This window comes from Musca autumnalis, unplaced genomic scaffold (assembly GCF_047663935.1).
Source record: "Musca autumnalis isolate F117 unplaced genomic scaffold, ASM4766393v1 scaffold_3, whole genome shotgun sequence".
NCBI classification, from domain to species: Eukaryota; Metazoa; Arthropoda; class Insecta; order Diptera; family Muscidae; genus Musca; species Musca autumnalis.
In genome coordinates this window covers 68156775-68168884 of record NW_027411866.1, presented here as the reverse complement: position 1 = coordinate 68168884, position 12110 = coordinate 68156775, and the positions used below count along the sequence as shown (strand labels likewise).

The 12110-nt window shown below is 33.9% G+C and overlaps 1 long non-coding RNA gene across 1 annotated transcript; it reads left to right on the top strand.

Moving 5' to 3' along the window:
- The first annotated feature begins 11510 nt into the window (after positions 1–11510).
- Positions 11511–11902, top strand: LOC141397368 (uncharacterized). The gene is made up of 3 exons (XR_012411384.1): positions 11511–11649; positions 11705–11758; positions 11822–11902. It is a non-coding gene; the product is annotated as an uncharacterized lncRNA (long non-coding RNA).
- The last annotated feature ends 208 nt before the right edge of the window (positions 11903–12110 follow it).

The following is a 12110-nucleotide window of genomic DNA, read 5'->3' as shown; positions in this document are numbered from 1 at the left end:
CTGAAGATAAAGAGTCTGAAGTTCTTGTCAATGTTACTTTGTCTGAAGATAAAGGAACAGAAATTATTGACGATGCTACGTTTCGTGGAGAGTACGATCCGTTCAAAAACTTAGTATTGTCTAATGAAAATAAAACGGGGTATACAGGGATGTTAAATGATACCATTCATTTACAGATAGAAGATATTAACAAATCAAAACATTCTACAAACAGTGAAAATGAGAAAACCGAGAAAATACTAAGTTTTCCAAATAAATATATTGGTAGTTCTAAAAATTTATTAACGAAAGTGAATGAAGTAGATATACACGGAGAATATTTATTTTGTACTTATACGTTGAAACATGATGATATGGATTTAGATAAATCTAAAAACTTAGTCAATAAACACGATATTTCAAAAAATAATGCAGAACCTAAACAAACCTTAGAATTAAATGACCATTATCAGAAAATGGATAAGATCGAATTTGTTAATTATAATTCCATAAATATAGAAAATAATTATAGAAGTTATAGCAGAGATTCAGAAAAAGGTATTACAATAGAATATAATAATAAAAGTTATCATTCTATTATTAAAGAGAAACAGAAAGACATCTGTAAGAAAATTTTAAAATATAAGACAAATAATATTGAGATGAAAAGCTCAAATAGGGCAATATATAACGAAAAATTTATTAAGATGAGATTCATAAGAAATTATAAATCTGTTAGATATAAGGAAAATCTAAAATGTAGGTTTAGTGCTTTATGACATATTTTTTACAATAATATATAACGTGAAGCCAAATAAAACGATTAGTAAAAACATTTTAATATTTTCAATAAGTATTATGTAATTAATCATTATTTATGTTATATGTATTTATTTAAGAATGATTTTATTATATCTTATTTTTTGCTGTTGTCATATACATATTTTAAAACTTAATTGTATATTGTACTACTAAACAAACTACAACATTATATTGTTGTTTAATGGGGGAGAAGTAATGATAGTATTATCATTACGAATATAATAACACTGTGCTACAGTGAAAATTTGCAGAGGTTCTAATGCATAAATTCGGTTTTGTGGGAGTCCACAGAAGACGAAAATACCTTTGGTTTCTTTGGGTCACTTCGGGTTTTGATTTTATAACGGTAAATGTAGTGAAAAATGGGCATTCTTGGATTTTCAAATTTAAACGGACATTACTTCTTTTTTCCACAACCGATTTGCACACACCGTTTTTCATTATAAAGGGGAGAGTAATGCCTTTCGAACATTTTTTCGTATTTTTCTTTATAAAAGATGGGTATCTTAGCATGTATGATTCTAATTGTGATTATCCTGCTTAACAATTACGCACAAGGTATCAATGTTTTATAAAGGAAAATATGAAAAAAACCCAAAAAGTTGAAACACAAAAAATGCCATAACGCATTCATTTTTCAACCGATTTCGTTGGCTTTTCCCATTTTGGAAAGCCAACTAAATTTCCTACTTGCTAACAGTAAATAATTGTACTGTTAGGTGTCGTTTACGCAGCCTAGAGCACAAGGAAAAACATTTTACTGTTTTTAATGCGTTTTTGTCACACTTAAACCACTATTACTTAGCCATTTGTTAACCGATTTTAAAAATCTACGGCTTGTTCGAAAGGCATTACTCTCCCCTTTATAATGAAAAACGTTGTGTGCAAATCGGTTGTAGAAAAAAAGAAGTAATGTCCGTTTAAATTTGAAAATCCAAGAATGCCCATTTTTCACTACATTTACCGTCATAAAATCAAAACCCGAAGTGACCCAAAGAAACCAAAGGTATTTTCGTCTTCTGTGGACTCCCACAAAACCGAATTTACGCATTAGAACCCCTGCAAAAAAATTTTGTCCACTTTTGTATCACAGTGTAATTATATTTATTCATTTTATAATTTAATTTAATAATCTGTTTATTTTCTTAAAAAGTTAAATAGCTAAATATCATTCCTTCTTCCCTTTATTTCCATTAGTGAAATTATAAACAGATATAACATTATAACATTAACATTATAACATTATATTATTATAAATGATAAATTTATAGATTTGTTCTCTTCATAATTATAATATCAATATTTTGTATAGTTCTACTTATCGACATATTTGAATTTACAGTTATTAATTATTTTCATTTCCTGTAAAACATATTTTCCATATTTTGTCACTTTTCAATTTCCTTTCAAATAAATAAGTTGTAATTTCTATTTGAATTTTGAAAATATTGAATTTAAATAAAATATTTAAAAATGATTAACAAACGAATTAATTATTGGATTTAACCATCAAAAACATTACTTTCGCGATGTTTTCAATGGTTCTGATGTTGGTTTACTTGTTGGTCTTGATTTGTCCAAGGCCTTTGATTCCGTTGATCATGGCCTTCTGCTCCACAAGTTGAGGCATAAGTTTGGGTTTTCTCTTTCTGTCTGTAGGTTGATTTCTTCATATCTAGTGGGAAGGTCCCAGTTTGTGGAGCATAGGGGTATTCGTGTTCTGGCTGTAGTATTTTTATTTATGCGGATGACATCCATGTTTTCTTCAGGAGTGTAAATCTCTTGAATCTGGAGAATTTAGCAAATTCTGTGCTACAATCCCTATCACTTTGGATCTCCTCTAATGGCTTGGCTATTAACTGGGATAAAACTGAAGCTGTTGTTTTTAATACGCCTGTTAATTCTGTAAATCCTAATATCTGTGTGAGTTCTTCTGTTGTTAATGTTGTTGGTGAAATTCGGTGCTTGGGTGTAATCATCGATTCTAAGCTTAGTTTTGTTACGCATATTGATGTTCTGTTGTCTCGTATTCGCTTTCAGCTTAGGAGGCTTTACAGTCTCCAAGCATATTTACCCCTTAATGTTAGGCGGAAAGTTGCTATGTCGTTGTTGATGTCTCATGTAAACTACTGTTTGGAGGTTGTTTCTGGAGCTAGTTCTTCTCAAATGCTGCGTGTTCCTAAGATTGTTAATTCTATTGTGCGTTATGTGTTTGGTTTGCGGCGTGGTGACCATGTTTCGCAATTTGTTGTTAAATTCCTGGGCTTGTCCTTTGAAAAGTATGTTGAATATCGCCTTCTTTTATGCCACTATAGGATAATGAAGGACGTCAACTCTCCCCTCTTTAATAAGTTTGTGTTTAGTCGATACTTTAGGAATCCTCAATTGTCATTTCCTATATTTTCGACGTGGATAGGAGAGCATTCATTTGTTGTTAGGGATGCAAGATTTTGGAATCGGTTACCTCTTGACCTACGTAATTTTGCTTTCTCCACCTTTGTTTTTAAGAGAAGGTGTTTTGAGCATCTTCTAATAGATTTATGTAGATCAAGGCTGAGCAAAATCGAGAGAGAGGCAAATTTAAGGGAAAATTAATATTTAATTTTTCTTGATGTTTCATTACTTATTTCAACATTTTTTAAACAGTAATGTTGTCTAAAATCGTCCACAATGCAAATTATTAAAAAAAATATAAATAAAAATTGCATAAACTTTTAATTGTTTATGGTTAACAAAAAACTAAGAGTACGTTTTCGCAATTTACACACAGGCGTGCTCACCCCTGATGTAGATTAACAGCTATACCTAATTTAAGTCGTGACGTACAAAAAATATTCACCTTACCCAAATACGTTGAATCCGAAATCCCATTTAAAACACAAAAACCGCTACAGAAACTTTATTAAATGTTTTCATTCGTAAAACAAACATTTTTCATTTGCAATAAATTGTATTTCATGTTTTGTTGGGCTTTTGTTTTCAAAATACAAAACACACACATACGTTCTGTCAAAGTTGGAAATGTTCAACTTAAAAAAGTATACGCTCGACGTATTTCGGTAGTTCTCATAAGAATACATGTGTTCTACTTTTTTCACCTCATACGTTTTTGGAATACGGTCGTATTTAGGCATAGCAGTAATGTTTGTTTACCAGTCACTAGTTACAGGGTATACATATATATTTGTGATTTTTGTGGCTGGGGAGCCATATTTATATTGTTTGTTTTTTTTTTTTTTGGACTTTTTTTATGGGTGTGGTTCCTGTAGACCTTCTATGTTCACTCCAGTGATTGAGTGAAACATAGAATTTATTGCGTAGGGACGTCCCTTGCTCATCTCCCCTCCACTTTTCTTAACAATTGTTAAGTGAAGTGCAGTGGTTAGTGGCTATGAATAGGGAGTCTATTTATAAAGGGTGTTTTTTAAGCCCGATAGAACTTGAAATTGTAAAAAATAACACAAAAAATTAAATTGTAATCGTGACGTTAACATTTGAAAATGATTTCGGGCATATGGGCACCGCGGCTGTTTTTGACGAAGTGCATTCTGGACGTCCAATTTTTGGCCACTTTTTCGAGCACTGCTGGCCGTATGTCACGAATAACACGAACAATGCTGGCCTCCAAGGCATCAATTGTTGCTGGTTTATCAGCATAAACCAGTGACTTCACGTAGCCCCACAGGAAGTAATCGAGAGGTGTCAAATCGCACGACCTTGGAGGCCAATTGACAGGTCCACTTCTCAAAATCAACTTATCGCCAAATTTTGATTTCAATAAGTCGATGGTTGCGTTCGCCGTATGGCACGTAGCGCCATCCTATTGAAACCACATCTCCTCCGGATCAATGCCATCCATATTTTCAAACAAAAAATCATTGATCATGGTGCGGTAACGATCTCCATTGACCGTAACGCGAGCTCCGGCCTCATTTTTGAAGAAATAAGGTCCGATGATGCCACCATCGTGAAAACCGCACCATACGGTGCATTTTTCTGGACCATACGGACCATACGGTGCAGATGGACGATTATGTACGCTATACAAATGACGATGTCGTCTATAAGTTGCGCGAATCGACGGCTGATTTTCAAAGTAAATTTGGATAATTTCGTAGCGTTGTTCAAGCGTGAGTCTATTCATGATGATTTGTCAAAGTATACTGAAACAAATAAAAAAAAAATTTCATCAAAATTTAATTTTTTGTGTTACTTTTTTACAATTTAAAGTTCTATCTAGCTTAAAAAACACCCTTTATTTGTATTTCCATGAATTCCTTTGATAGTCATAATTCATAGTATCCATAGTATTTATGTATATATTTTATTTATGTATATATATATATATATATATATATATATATATATATATTTAATTTTAATTATTTACTTCTAAGTTCTTGATGTTTGGATATTGTAGTAAGATAATATAAGTTATTGGCCATGTTGGCTTTTTTATATTACAATTGATGAATAAATGAAATGAAAAAGGAATGAAAAGTTATGTAAATAAAAATTCCTTTTTATTTCATTAATCCCTACGTTTCGACAATTGTTGTTCACATCTTCAGGGGATGCGTCTATTTAATTAAAAACATTTTATTACATCAATTCTTCATGAAAAATTATTAACAACTTACAATAAATTGAATAAAATTTACATGAAGTTATTTTCGTCAGTGCGCAAAATTAAAATTGCAAAACCTTAACTTATATTAACGGCTACTTAAAAAACGAGTATCACAGGCATCTATATTGCAATTCGGTAGCTAACACTTAAGGCCTGGGTACATAATACATTTTCACGTTTTTACTGTTAGGCCATATAGTTATCGTGCAGGCTCCGTATGTATAAGTTTTAATTTAGTTATAATTAATTCTTTTTGGCGGGAAGTCGTTCGTTCCACTTCGTTACATGTATTTTTAAATTTTTGTAGGAAGCATATTTTTACTTTGAACACTATTATTTATTTTATGTTACTTGTTTTTATTGTGTTAATTTTCTATAGAAACTGTAAGTCCCGACAAATTCCAAATTCCCGAAATTGTCCCGATACACCGGGTTAACTAATTCGGAAATCCAGGGATTCCCGTTCAACATCCCTAGACCCTTAGTACTTATGTGGAGCTTAAAGGCCCGACCACTCCAAAACTACTTAACCGATTTTCATAAAATTTGCAGAAAATGTTCAAGCTTTTCCCGTCGGAAAAATAAAATGAAACTTTTGTAAGGTGCGGACACTGTGATTAACGCATAGGCGTTAATGTTAGCAGACAACTTTTTAAATATGTTATATCTTGAAAACTAATTGAACGATTTGTTAAGAAATATTCAGAAAAAGTTCTAGATCATGTCGTGATGTTGATGAATTTCGGAAGGGTTGCAGTATCTTCCCTCCCATTGCACTTTTTGTATATTGAAAATAAGAAAGTATGGATAAGAAAATGTATGGATAATTTTATGTATAAGTTCGAAACATTGGTTACGCCAATGTATACGTTCGATACATTGTTTCCTCTTCTGCAGCATTCCAATTACCCACGCTAATTGGCCGCTCTTTGAGCCCTATGGGGAAATCTTCTCTGCACTTTTGCCAGGAGCCTTATTCGCCTAGTAAGGATTGTAGGAGAGAGTTACGCACTTTTCTACTACCTCTCCTGGAAGCCTTATTCACACTCCTATTGCATTTTGTTTCGTGCGTCACATACAAAAGGTAATGTTTCTCAGTCGCAGAAACCCTATACCAACAATAAACAGAAATATATTTTAAACTAATACACACCTTTTTGTCTTTTTATTTCTTCTCTTTTCATCCTGATATATATATATATATTTTTCCATATTTATTATGATTAGTAGTCGCAAAAATGAGTCCTCTGCGAAAAAAATTCGATTGTGGTAACAAAAATTAATAATGTTTGTTCCTTAAGTCTTTGTATTATCTTTATATTTTTTATTACTCATGATATGGAAAGGCATAAACTGATGAGTTTGTTTAATTCTAGAGGAAATTTGATGGAAATGGAATAGAAAATTGGTCTTTATTTATAACATAGTCCACGAATTGGCCAATTTTGATGTGTATGGTGGTGTTTATATAATTTGAAATGCTCATATTGACATTTTTTAGAGTAGAAGCGTTTGAAAAAATATTTTCTATGCAGACTCTAAACCTGATAATGTTGACCTTCATCCAATACATAAAATTATCATCATCGATATTTGAACAGATATTCGCTTGATATCTTACAATGTATGTATGTATATTCACCAAATGTGTCAATCTCCTCTTAATTCAAGTCCAATCTTCAAATAATATAAACACAACATTCTTCACAAGCTCGAATGTCCCAATGACCTTTTTTTATTTCATTGAACACCACTAACCAGCATTTACGACTTCCACTAAAGTAACCACTTTATTACCACACTGACGCAATGTTGCCCATAGGCAACGTCCAAATTTCAAAAAATGATAACTACTGATTGGAGCTGTAAATTGTATGATTTTTAAAAAAATGTTGGCTGCAATTATTCGATTCCTTTGACATTTAACGGCGTTTTATAAAATCACTAAAATATTTCATGTCCAAATTTTTACTCGACTACTTATACTTAAACAAGCATAACTTCGCCAACCCAGCTATTTATTTTCTTATTCTTCTGAAATCAACCTACCGACACGCACTTAGTATATATAAATATCTCAAACGGTGTGAAAAATACGCATACACAAACACACAAAGGCTTAAAACTTAGTGTGTTTTCCTACAATGGAAAATAAAAATAAATATGAAATTAATAAAAAAGTATTACTGAAAAACGTTCAAAATCATTGTAATTTGTGGGACCACTTTTTCATTTTCAACTTGCGTCACTCAGCTCAATTTTAAAGAGAAACTTAAGTAACGATTTTTGTTTATAACGACCAGATGCTGACTAATCCAATTTTCCATGATATCCTTCAATCTTGCTGGTAAATGTAAGCAAAATACTGTTAAGGAATTCGATTTAACTAATATCCGTGCAGATGTTGTTTTATTTCCCAGTACGAAATAAAACCAAACAAAACAGGGTTCGTTTCAGATTACGTTTCTACAATGCATTATTTACTTCATTACATTTATTCGCAAGCGACTTTAATTACTAAGCACGCAGCTTCTCTATTAAGAACACAGCTTTCCTTCTTTAATCGACTGTTCACTTTATCATCTTAATCACAACTAATACCCCGGATACACTTAACCGGATTAACCCAGTGTAACCGTACTCTAACCCGCTGTTGCTGAATCCACCTGTATTTATACAACGTGAATCTCAACACTGATCATCTTCTTTGTTTTGTACGAAGAAAGCAATGAATTAACGCACACGGGACTCCCGTGATGAGAGAGGCAGAGATAATCTCGTGTTGTTGGTGAGCTCTGCACTAGTCGGACAGCAACACACTCATGCATGGGTGCAGATCGGTAAACACAAGTGGAAAAGCAGAACAATGACGTAATTATCGAAACAAACATAAAAGAAAGTACAATAAATGCAAACAAATACAGCGCATAGCGAACCAAGCGTTAATTGCATGATTATGGCAAAAAATGAAAACAAAAGCACATACATAACATGTAAAGTAAAAACTGGAATGGTTAAGACAATTCTACATGCTAGTTGTTGGTGTTTAAATCAGAATACGGCAACTCTGTACTCGCGAGCAAGCAAAGAGAGCTTCTCTCTCCACTCGCTACCCGCTTGCGCGATGGGCTAGTTCGGCATCGGAAACTCGTCGATTCTCAGCGTTACAGTAACTAGTTCCACTTCTGACCCCTCACAGTGCAATCACCTGTAAACTTTAACATGGGGATGTCATAGGAGGTAACCAATTGACTTTTTATGCATTACCTGTATATAGTACTGTACTAGTTCCAAGTTTACCGTCATATACCAGTATGTTTATCATTCCTCTCTTCTGTTGTTGTTCAAAAAAGTGGTGGAGTTAATATAACAGTAAATAGTCGCAACTGACGCCTCGTCGTTTACTTGGGATAAAAAGGTGACAATTGGTTCCCTTTGCATTACTTTGTGACGATTTGACGATTCGACCTAGAACTATTTCTGGACTAATTGTGACAATTGGAATTTTCATTGGTAGCGGGTAGAGAGAAGAAGATGGCAAATTGTATATTTCCTTAGTACTCCTTTTTTATACCAGAACAATGTGAATAATAGGTACGAATATTTTCAGTCCATCATCTTTGAACTTTTGTGGGGGAGGTACCTGAAGGAGTGAACCGATATGTCTTATTATCGAACTTAAACTAAGTTCGAACAAAATATTACGAAGGCCAGCTTTTGGACCGAATCAGCAAATCCGTTCGAGAGTTATCTTGCGCTCCAACTACTACACACGGTCCTTTTAAACTTTCAGGCTATTTTCTCAGGAATTATGGACTTGCCCTAATGAAACTTGTACCGTCGTATGGGGGTAATGAATACAGTTGCTACAGCACAAATCAAAGCGATTCGAGAGCAGGCCCTAAATTCAACTTTTCCGAAATTTTGTGTGGGAGGTACCAGAAGGAATGGACCGATTGAGCCCATATTGGAACCTTATTTAAGTCTGGTAGAAATTTCACGATGTTCAATGTATGGACCAAATCGGTTACTCTCTTCAAGAGTGCGCACAAATTTTCAGAACATTTTCGAACTTTTGTGGGGAAAGTACCGGAAGTAGTGGACCGATATAACCCATCTTCGTACTTAAACTAAGTTTGGACAAAATATTGCGAAAGCCAAATTTTGGACCGAATCGGTTGATCGGTTCGAGAGTTATTGTGCGCTCCAGCCAGACAGACGGACGGACATGGCTAAATCAACTCTAAACTGTTTGAAACGAATTTCGTCCAAACATACTTGGGGTCTAAAACCATTATTTCGATGAGGCACATTTTGCCTGTATGAAAGTGTATATGGGGAAAACCAAAAATCCTTTGCAATTCCATTTGAAAAAAATTAAAAAAAAAATTTTTGCGAGCACATCTACAATTTTTGGCATAGAGGTTAAGAAAAAAATTCTGGTTTCAAATCTGTTCGCGTTCACAAAATTCATATAAAGACAAAATATTTAAAAATATCTTATTTGTTGTTATGAGAAAATGTATGCATAAATCGTTAACAGCATTCCATATCTGTTCGTAGATGTTTAAATATGTTCATCGCTTAACTCACCGTCGATACAACTATGCAAATATGTAGTAAACATTTTGAATAATCTGACCAAAAACTCAAAATACAATGTTAAGGATTCGGGACAATTTAAAAAGAAATTGGAAAATTTGACGATAGGGAAAAATGAAAGAATTGTCTCCTTTGATGTTGTATCACTTTTGCCAAGTATACCCGAGGGTGTTTGTCAGTTCTCCTAACGGGCGCGTCCCCACCGGCGGATAGGGGGAGGTGGATGATCGTATCACTCTACCCCAAACTAGGAAATCATTAGTGACTGTACTGTCTGAGGTAGAGTGGTACGATCACCTACCTCTGGAAACTTCGAGTTTCCCGCGGACAAAAAACTGACTACGGGGGTGTTCCCCTAAAACAAAAAACAAATATGGATGTTGAAAATGAGATAAAAGTTACGGTGCAGGGCCTTAATAACCCAGTACCGGCGGGGACCAGTGATCTGCCTGCGAGTCACACCTCGTCTTCATCAAGCGATCGTGAGCAAACATCTCCCACAGATGTGGGTTAGAGCTGGCAAACTATCGATATCGGCCCCATTCGATTTTTTCGATATTTCCGTTTCAAAATATCGATAAAATCGATACTATCGTAGGTTTTCAGCCCTTTTTATTCAGAATCCATAATGGCCGACAAATGTGTCTTGTTTACATTTCGTATGTCATTGAAATGTTGTTGAAAAATTAAATTTTTAAAATTCGGTACTCTATGTTTGCGGAGTTAGAGGTGGAGTTATAAGAGATTTGTTCCATCCCAATTTGACGAAATCATTTCACTTTCTATTGTTACTGATTGGTCGGTCGGAGAATAGTTAAACGTAGTTAAACGTAGAGAAGCAGTTTTAATTAATATAAAACAAAAATTAATCATGGGAATTAAATTGCCCGAAGTCATAAAGACTTTCTGCAGTATACTTCCATGCCTCTGTTCGTTATCATGAGTTTCGATTCGGTTGAACTTTATTGAATTGGGTATCTCTCCCATTTATACATCTGGCTTGATTATGAAATTGTTGGCTGGTGCCAAAATTGTTTGGCGACACTCCCAAGCCATTGTTGCAAACCCTGATTTTGAAAGCGCCGTTATTGCCTTGTTCCATTTGATGGCCACACGTAACGATAAGGTTTGTGCCATGGTACAATAATTCTTAGGTAGGCCACAGCTAACAGCTGATTAAAATTTTTTTATGTCTTAATCTGTCAAAACCTTGTTGACACGCAGAGTTGATATTTATTATTGATAAAAAATTCCAAAATTTTGTTTTCATTTCAACATTTCGTTCTTCTCCTTCTTTGTTTACTCATCCGTTATCATTTTTGCGTTTTAGTTATTTCGTTAGAAAAACTAATTTGTTTGATAACGTCTTAATTGGTTAGAAAAGTGTTTATTGCAAAATAAAAATGAGGTATTGTGTTTTATGTAAAAAAACTGTTTGTATTCAAAAACGTTTCTTCAGAGTTCCAGCGGACAAAGAAAAAAGGTTACGGTGGTCTGCAGCTAGTGGTGTTTCATTTGGGTTGAAAGATCGCGTTTGTGAAGACGATTTTCTTACAGGGGATATAATTCTTCGGAACAAAAGATGCTCCAATTGTTGCTGCAAAAAACATTCCGGAGTAAGTATGCAGTATATGTATTGTGTTTAGATAAATATTAACGACGTGTTTCCAGAATGATTGGCCAGCACTTTTCGCAGGACGAAAACAATATGGAAGACTTCACGGAGTAAGCTTTCTAAAATGAGTTTGACGAAAAAGTTATAATCTGATATATGAAATTTCAATTTAGAATGGAAGTGCTGAAATCGATAGAACGAGGTGATCAAATGGACAACCAATTCAGAATGGAAGTAGAGTCGGAGTATCAAATGGAAAACCAAGAAGAGGAGTAAGTTGATAATATTGCTTCGCATGTATTTTTTCATAAGATGCACACATGTGTCCACTGTTTTCAGTTTGGTCAAGTTCAAGTTTTGACATAGACACCATGTAAACTTTCTGGTACTTTGTTATTTGGTATTGTGCGGTCACAGAACATAACATGAATATACATTCATATATTTCCCATATTTTTGATT